The 8371-nt window shown below is 42.4% G+C and overlaps 1 pseudogene; it reads left to right on the plus strand.

The window, feature by feature from the left end:
* The first annotated feature begins 229 nt into the window (after positions 1–229).
* Positions 230–1371, plus strand: LOC125173188 (methylosome subunit pICln-like; annotated as a pseudogene).
* The last annotated feature ends 7000 nt before the right edge of the window (positions 1372–8371 follow it).

Genomic DNA, 8371 nt, shown 5'->3' on the forward strand with positions numbered 1-8371 from the left:
ATACTCTAATCAGCCAGATGTAATATTCTTAAAATACTGGTATATTACCTTTTTAATTTTTCTTCTAGTTTTCTTTCTATACATATATCACTTTGTTAAGTTGGGCTTGTGTACACAACTTAAAATTTTACCTTTAAAATGATAGCTTTTCCTGGGGCAGGATGAGGTGAGCAGCTGGATGGCTGTGTTTCAGTTCCCTTCCCTGCCTGTTTCCACATTCCCTATAGCAATGAGCTTCCTCAAAAATTTCCTACAGCCCTGCTCCACTGAGGGGCCCCAGCAGCAGCAGTCGGATACCAAGGCTGTGCTGAGCGGCAAGGGCCTTGGCACCGGCACTCTTTGCATCGCTGAGAGCCACCTGACTTGGTCAAATGGCTCCGGATTAGGATTCTTGATGAAATACCCCGTCATTAGCTTCATGTGGCGTCCAGGGACCTAAATGCCTATCCACAAGAGCATTTGTATATCAGGGTGCATGAGGAGGAGGAGGAAGAGGAGGAGGCGAAGGAGAAGAAGGAGGGGCATAAGGAGGAGAAGGAGAAGAGGAGGAGGAGGAAGAGGAAGAAGAACAAGAGGAGGAGGAAGAAAAGTAAGAAGAAGAAGGAGGAGGAGGAAGACGGGAGGGAAGAAGAAAGGGAGGAAGACAAAGAAGGAGAACAAGAACAAGAACAGGAGGGAGGAGAAGCAGGAGGGGAAAAGGAGAAGAGGAAGAGGAAGAAGGAGGAGGAGGAGGAGGAAGAAGAACAAGAAGAGGAGAAGGAGGAAGAAAAGCAAGAGGAAGAACAAGAAGAAGAACAAGGAGAAGAAGAAGAAGGAGAGGGAGGGGGAGGAGGAGGAGAAGGGGAGGAAGAAGAAAGGGAGGAAGACGAAGAAGGAGAACAAAAAGAACAAGAACAAGAACAGGAGGGAGGAGAAGCAGGAGAAGGAGGAGGAGGAGGAGAAAGAGGAGGAGGAGGAGAAGGCAGTGATGATGATGTTGAACCTATTGCTCAGTTTAGGTCTGTGCTTAGTGATAAACGTACATCGGAGGCAATATTCGCTGCAATGTGTGAATGCCAGGCTTTGCATCCAGATCCTGAGGGTGAAGATTCAGACGACCACCGTGGAGAAGAATACGATGTGGAAGCCCGTGAACAAGGGCGGGAGACATCCCTACACTTCACACCTGTGAAGCAGGACTACCCCATCGAACAGGGTAAGGCCAAGTCACACTGGAGAGATAAGAAGGTACGCTTTCTCAGTCTGTGAGCAGCCAGTATAACACGGCTGGAGAGCAGACAGAAGATTCAGTGAGATTGTGAAGAGGGGATAGAGAGAGGTACTACCCCAACCATTGGTGCTCAGTTTGAGTATGCAGATGTTGACCACTGAGGATGATTTACTCTGCTGTGGGATTCTGCTCGTAACTGTAGGAAAGAACTTGGTGCCTCTTCTACTATGGAGTGGGTGTTGATGAGAGAGTCTTTGTCTTTCCTCAACCAGCTCTTTTTAGAGACAAAGTATACTGAGACAAAAAGTTCTCATGAACATTGGATACTATGGCCTTTATTAACAAAGGCGAATTAACTTGACCAAGAGGGTATTTGTAGTTTATCATCTACCCCCAAACTTTCTGTGCATAGGTACCCTCTGAGTAGGCCTACAATTCCTGCCTCCACTCTATGCATTGCCTGTCACCCAGCAGGCCTACATGATGGGAATGTGCAGGCCTTTGAAGGTTCAGGTACGCTGGATGGGAAGGAGGGAAGCTGAGTCTAAGATACACCCCTTTAGAACCTAAGGATCCCCATACCCCTTAAAAAGGCAGAGATCTGAGAAATCCTGGCCTCTGCTTGTTCTCCACAGGGTTGTGGGTCTTTTTACTAATTTGGGACCCAGATAAATTCATTCAGGCATCTTCATGGACCCCTTTGGGTAACATCCCAGCTTCGTTTACTACCACTAACAAGTGCCTCCGACCATGTCTCTCACCAGTTTGTTGTGTTATAACCTCTTAGGTCCATCTCCATAACAACAAGTGAAATTGGGATGAAGTCCTCAAAGTACTTCAGATAATTATTTTGTCTTTGTAAGAGTTTAACAAGTAAATCTAGGTTTTCTATAAAAATACATACATACGAAAATACATAAATAAATAAAAGAATGGCTTTTGTTACATTCCAGAAACTACTCTTGGGGCTTCATATGTTTTATGTGATTAATAGTGTATTGTGAACATATCCTTATGTCATTCAAAATTATTCAAACATGTGCTTTAATGGCTACATACTATAGCACCACACTGTGCATTATCAGAGCCTTGGTGTCCAATGTACAAGCCACTGCCTGCATAAGCTGTGGGACTGGCATGTGGTGAGGTCTCCCTCGAGCAAGAGGAGCCTTTTCTCCTAGGTCACACAAAGGTGCCATTTGGGCTAGAAAATGCCCAGGTGCACAAAAATAGCATAACCTAGCCAGCTCCCCATCACTGGGATGTCTCGGGTCATTTCCATGTATCACTATTATAAATATCTTTGGGGTTTTTTTAAATAAATAAATTTGGTTTTTTTTTATTTTTTTATGTTTACTTATTTTTGAGACAGAGAGAGAGAGAGAGACAGAGAGAGAGCAGGGGAGGGGCAGAGAGAGAGGGAGACACAGAATCCAAAGCAGGCTCCAGGCTCTGAGCTGTCAGCACAGAGCCCAATGTGGGGCTCAACCTCGCGAACCACAAGATCGTGACCTGAGCCGAAGTCAGATGCTTAATCGACTGAGCCACCCAGGCACTCCTGTGCATAATTTGTTAAATCAAAGAATACATAATTTTTGAGGCTCTTGTTAATGTTGCTGAACTGCTCTCCTACCACATACTTCAGAGTGCCCTTTTCTCTACAGCTTCTCCATTCTAGATGTTTCCATCTTCTCTAATCCTGGACAATTGAATGTATGACAAGTGCACATTTTTAATGTCCAATGATTTGGTTACTAGAGAGAATGAATATTTTTATTTTTAGTTTTTTTTCAGTTTTTATTTTTTATTTGAGAGAGAGAGAGCGAGCATGAGCAGGGGAGGGGCAGAGGGAGAGGGATGAGAAACTCATCCTCATCATAGACCCCAATGTGGGGCTTGATCCCACAACTCTGGGATCATGACCTGAACCAAAATCAAGAGTCAGATGCTCAACCAACTGAGCCACCCAGGCACTCCAGAATGAATATTTTTAGATGCTTGTTAAAAATATGTATTTCTTCCCTTAAAAATGGCCAACCATATTCCTTGCCATTTTTCTATTGGGATATTAGTCTTATTGATTTAAGGCCTCTTTGTAGGTCAAGAATGTTAACCTGTTACCTACCATGTGTTTTTTTATGTATTTATTTTTTCCATGTATTTTAAAAATACTTTCCCCAATTGTATATTGTCTTTTGATTTTGCTTTGATACTTTAAAATTTGTATGTCATTTTTAACATGAGAGTAGTCAAATCTATTGATCTTTTCCTTTATGGCTTCTGCCTTTACTTTGATGTTTAAAAGGGTTTTTCCATTCCAACTCAGAATTTACCATTTGTTCATTTTTAATTAAACATCACATATCTGTAACCTAGGTCCTTTCAAACTGGCCTTGGTTTATAAGGTTCAGAGTCTGCTAACTTGTTCCAAAAAATGTGGCTGCTTTGGCTAGCAGAGCATTGGACTGGGAGTGGGGAATTGGGAGAGGAAATGGGAGAAATTAATCTTCAATAGATTCTGCTTCTCTGTGCCTAAATCCTCTGTGTTGTAAAATGTATAAAATTACATTTGGACCTCAATTTTACCCTTTTTTCCTATTATAAAATATGGCACAAAAACAGAAGGCTGCACAGTGATAAACAATCATGACAACTGTCCATATAACTGTCATCTGTGTTATTGAGATGGAGATAGAGAGATGGGGGAGGGGACGGAGGGGAAGGGGGAAGAGGACAGGGTTGGGGGAGGGAGAGAGACGAGAGATTCCTGCTGAAGGTCCTTTCTCAAGGACACACTCCTCTTACCTCTTGGTAATCACTATCCTGACTGTTAAGGTCTTCACCTCCTTGTTGTGCTTTAGGCTTTGATCCCCTATGTGTTCGTCACCTAAATTTCCTGCATGTTTCTAAGTTTTTAATGGTTTGATTTTTTTCATTCATCTCTCTAATCCATTAAAATTTATCTTATTTTACGATGTGAGAAATTAAAAGTTATTTTTTCCTCAGATGGTTTAGCAATTATTTTGGCACTGCTTACAGCACAATACTTTCTTCCTGAACCATGACTTTTAAAAGTCAGGTTTTGGGGCGCCTGGGTGGCGCAGTCGGTTGGGCGTCCGACTTCAGCCAGGTCACGATTTCACAGTCCGTGAGTTCGAGCCCTGCATCGGGCTCTGGGCTGATGGCTCAGAGCCTGGAGCCTGTTTCCGATTCTGTGTCTCCCTCTCTCTCTGCCCCTCCCCCGTTCATGCTCTGTCTCTCTCTGTCCCAAAAATAAATAAACGTTGAAAAAAAAAAATTTAAAAGTCAGGTTTTGGGCACCTGGGTGGCTCAGTCGGTTAAGCATCCGACTTCGGCTCAGGTCATGATCTCACGGTTCGTGGGTTCGAGCCCCGCATCAGGCTCTGTGCTGACAACTCAGAGCCTGGATCCTGTTTCAGATTCTGTGTCTCCCTCTCTCTCTGCCCCTCCCTCACTCGTGCTCTGTCTCCCTCTGTCTCAAAAATAAACATTTAAAAATAAATAAATAAATAAATAAATAAAAGTCAGGTTTCCTGAGCTGTAATTTATCCTCTTTAAGGGTAAAGTTCTATGAATTTTCACAAACATACACAAGTGTGTAGTCACCACCATCATCCCACACAGTTCACTTGTGCCCTTTTGTAGTGAGTCCCACACCCCGGCACCTGGCAACCACCGATCTGTTTGCTGTTCCCATAGTTGTGCCTTTTCCTGATCGTCAACCTAACATGAACATACAGTTTCTAGCTTTTTGAGTCTGCCGTCTTGCACATAGCACGATGCTTTTGAGATCCGTCCATATTGTTGCTTGTATCAGTAATTCATCCTTTTTATTGACAAGTAGTATCCCATCGTCAGGGTACACAGGTTCAGTCTTTCACCATTAAGGATGATGGTAGCTGTAGGGTTTTTGTAGATGTCCTTTATCCGATGAGGCAGTTCTACTTGGCTGAGAGTTTTTATCACAAATGGATATTCAATTTTATCAAATGCCTTTCATGAAGCTACTGAGCGATGCATCTCTGTCTGTCTGCCCTGGGAGTGATAGACTTCGCCACCCTGGAGACTTGAAGCTTTAGTCTACATTCAAGGGGAAATTGTCCAGTGGAACGGGCAGGGCCTTGTGCCCCACAGCACTTGAAGCCCTGTGAGCAAGTGCTGCCATCCGTGACCCTGGTAGCTTAAGGCTTTTGATGCCTAAGAGAGAAGAACCCAGGAAGCACATGACATTTTGTGTCCCCCAACCACCATTAATCAATTGCCTCTGCCCTGCCTGTACCTCCGAGGTGGGCTGGAGAGAGCCAGGCTCCTGCCCCCCGTATTTCTCATGAGCACGTGGTGGAAGTCTGTGGGAAAGGTTACCGCTGAGTGTGACACTTCTCGGCGACCTCCACTATCCCCGATTTACACTCTTGGCACAGATGGATGATAGTGGTACATTCGACAGCTGGTTTCTTCTCACCCACATGGAGAGTGGAGGTGCCTCAGGCTCCTGTGGTCCGCCAGAGCCCAGAGGTGGCGAAGCCTGTCTCAGCGGAGAGGAACTGCTTTCTCTTCTGAATCAGGGTACTCGGTTGCCTCACAACCTCACCTACCTCCTGGGATCAACAAAAGTAATGATTTTGTAGTTTCTCTGTCATTTCCTCATTATTAGGTTAGCTTAACAGCTTTCTATATCTTAAGGAGAAGCCTAAGAACACTTAAATCCCACCTTTACCTTATACCAAATGTATATACTTGACTCTGTTTAGGGGGCTATTTTTATTCTTACACAAGAATGATGCTACTTTGATAATAAATCTTTCTTTCTAACAGTGTAAGTCAGCCTTCAATCTTCCAAAAATTCTTCAGCCCTTTATTAATCTTCCCAGGTGACCTTAGAATTATATTGTCTAGTTAAAAAAAAATACTTTTGACATTTTTATTAGAATTGAAATGGCAGAATTATTAAGATGCCATCCAAGAATGTGGTATGCCTTACCTTTTATTTAAGACTTCACGTCTCCCAGTGAAGTTTTAGTTTTATTTATATGGGTCCTGCATACTTTTCTTACATCAAGTTTATTTCTAGATATCTTATATTTAGCCTCTATCTTAATGCCTTTTTAAAATTGTATTTTCTAACTGATAATTGTTGATTTAAAAGATAAGCGTTGATTTTTGTGTACTGATTTTGTAACCAACAGACTTGTTCAACACTTCTTACTCTTAATAATTTTTCAGTTGCTTTTCTTCAATGCCCAGGTAGGCAATTACACGCAAGTAGTAATTTATCTCCTCCTTTCTGAAGCTTTTTCTCTTATTTCATTTTGTCTTACTATTTCCACTAAACTTTTGGGAAATATTAAATGACCATGGACAGTAGGCATACTTGACTCTGGTGAGGAACACCAGTTTCACCAGTAAGTATGATACCTGGGGTAAATACAATAAATCTGCTTATCCAATAGCCTCTCCAATTCCATTCTATGTTGTACTTGATGAAGAAAAGAGCAGCCCTTGACATTCGGAAGCTGGCCAGGCATTCAACACTAACCTGTGTTGTTCTCCCATTGGACATAAACCATCTCACAGAATACCAGCTCAGACAAGGTCACTCTGATACCATGACTAAATGAGATAAAGCAAGTCCACACTATAATTTTTCCTAAGCACAGACAAAAATAAGGTCCTGTGCAACCCACAAAATACCAAACATCTCCCTCTCCTGGCTAAAATAAGTGACTGTTAATTCTTTACGAATTATACCTTTTTTCCCCTCTAGTTTACCTATCTATAAAATCTATTGAGATTTTAAATCATAAAATTCCCCTCACCCCGACTTTCAGATGGCATCCTACCTAGAGTGAATCCTTGCTTCCTCAGGCCATCCACAAATCACCCAACCAAAGGTCAAATCCTATAAAGGTTCTATCTAACACCCTCTTATGGAGGGTTCCCATCGTTCCTTATGATGTGTGCTCTCCCTTGCTGCAACAAGTAATGAACCCACCTCACTCAGTTATGTGTTCACGGCAGTCTCTGGCTAGAGAACATGGGCATGCTTTACAAGTTCAGAAAACTAGGGGCGCCTGGGTGGCGCAGTCGGTTAAGCGTCCGACTTCAGCCAGGTCACGATCTCGCGGTCCGTGAGTTCGAGCCCCGCGTCAGGCTCTGGGCTGATGGCTCAGAGCCTGGAGCTTGTTTCCGATTCTGTGTCTCCCTCTCTCTCTGCCCCTCCCCCGTTCATGCTCTGTCTCTCTCTGTCCCAAAAATAAATAAATGTTGAAAAAAAAAAAAATTTAAAAAAAAAAAAAAAACAACAAAAAAAAAAAACAAGTTCAGAAAACTAAAAAGTACAGTTCTAGACACCCTTATAGCTAAGGTTCAAGTCCTATGACATTTCTGCCAATAATTTATACCCATGAGAGATTCAGATAAGAAAGAAAACAATGTGAGGAGGTGGCCAAAGACTGATAGAGTACATATTCTAGAAAGCATAATACAGACATCTGGCCTTTATAGAGCAGCTACAATGGATCCTGGTATCGAGTCCATAGCATCATGGGTGGTCTTTCCACTAAACAGTCCTGTAGTGGTGGAGGGAGTATTTTTGTGGCTGTATCATCCAGGTTGCATGTAGCTTTAAAACTTAGTTCTTGGGCCACTTGGAAATCCTTTGAGCTAGCTAATAGTCTCTAATAATCCCCTTTTGCCCAAATCATTCTTAGAAGATGTCAGAATTAGACACCTGCTGCCTTATTGTGATGTCTTATACCACTGTTATAGCTATTAGGATGCCAAAATGATTGTGAGGGCATCATTTCCAACTCTCAAGTATTACTCAAGTTGATCTTTTGGCCAACTCTAAACCAGAACCGTAAAGAAAGGGGGATTCTGGGAAATGTAGTTCCAGGTCAGGCAAGTGGGCAATGAAATGATCCAGCACATTTCTACATAGAATTCCTAATTTTCTTTGCATGCTTTATGCCTTTTTCTCATACCTATTTTTTTCATTGGTAATTCTTGACTGGGCTCACAGGATCTATTTCAGGATTTTTTTTTCCCCCAAGAACCGAGAGTTAGGGGTGTTCTATTATCAAGTAGATTATGTTTAAACTTTCTTTTTAAAAAGAACAAATTTCTAGTTTTAGGGCAGTA

The sequence above is a fragment of the Prionailurus viverrinus genome, chromosome A1, assembly GCF_022837055.1.
Source record: "Prionailurus viverrinus isolate Anna chromosome A1, UM_Priviv_1.0, whole genome shotgun sequence".
Lineage (NCBI taxonomy): Eukaryota > Metazoa > Chordata > Mammalia > Carnivora > Felidae > Prionailurus > Prionailurus viverrinus.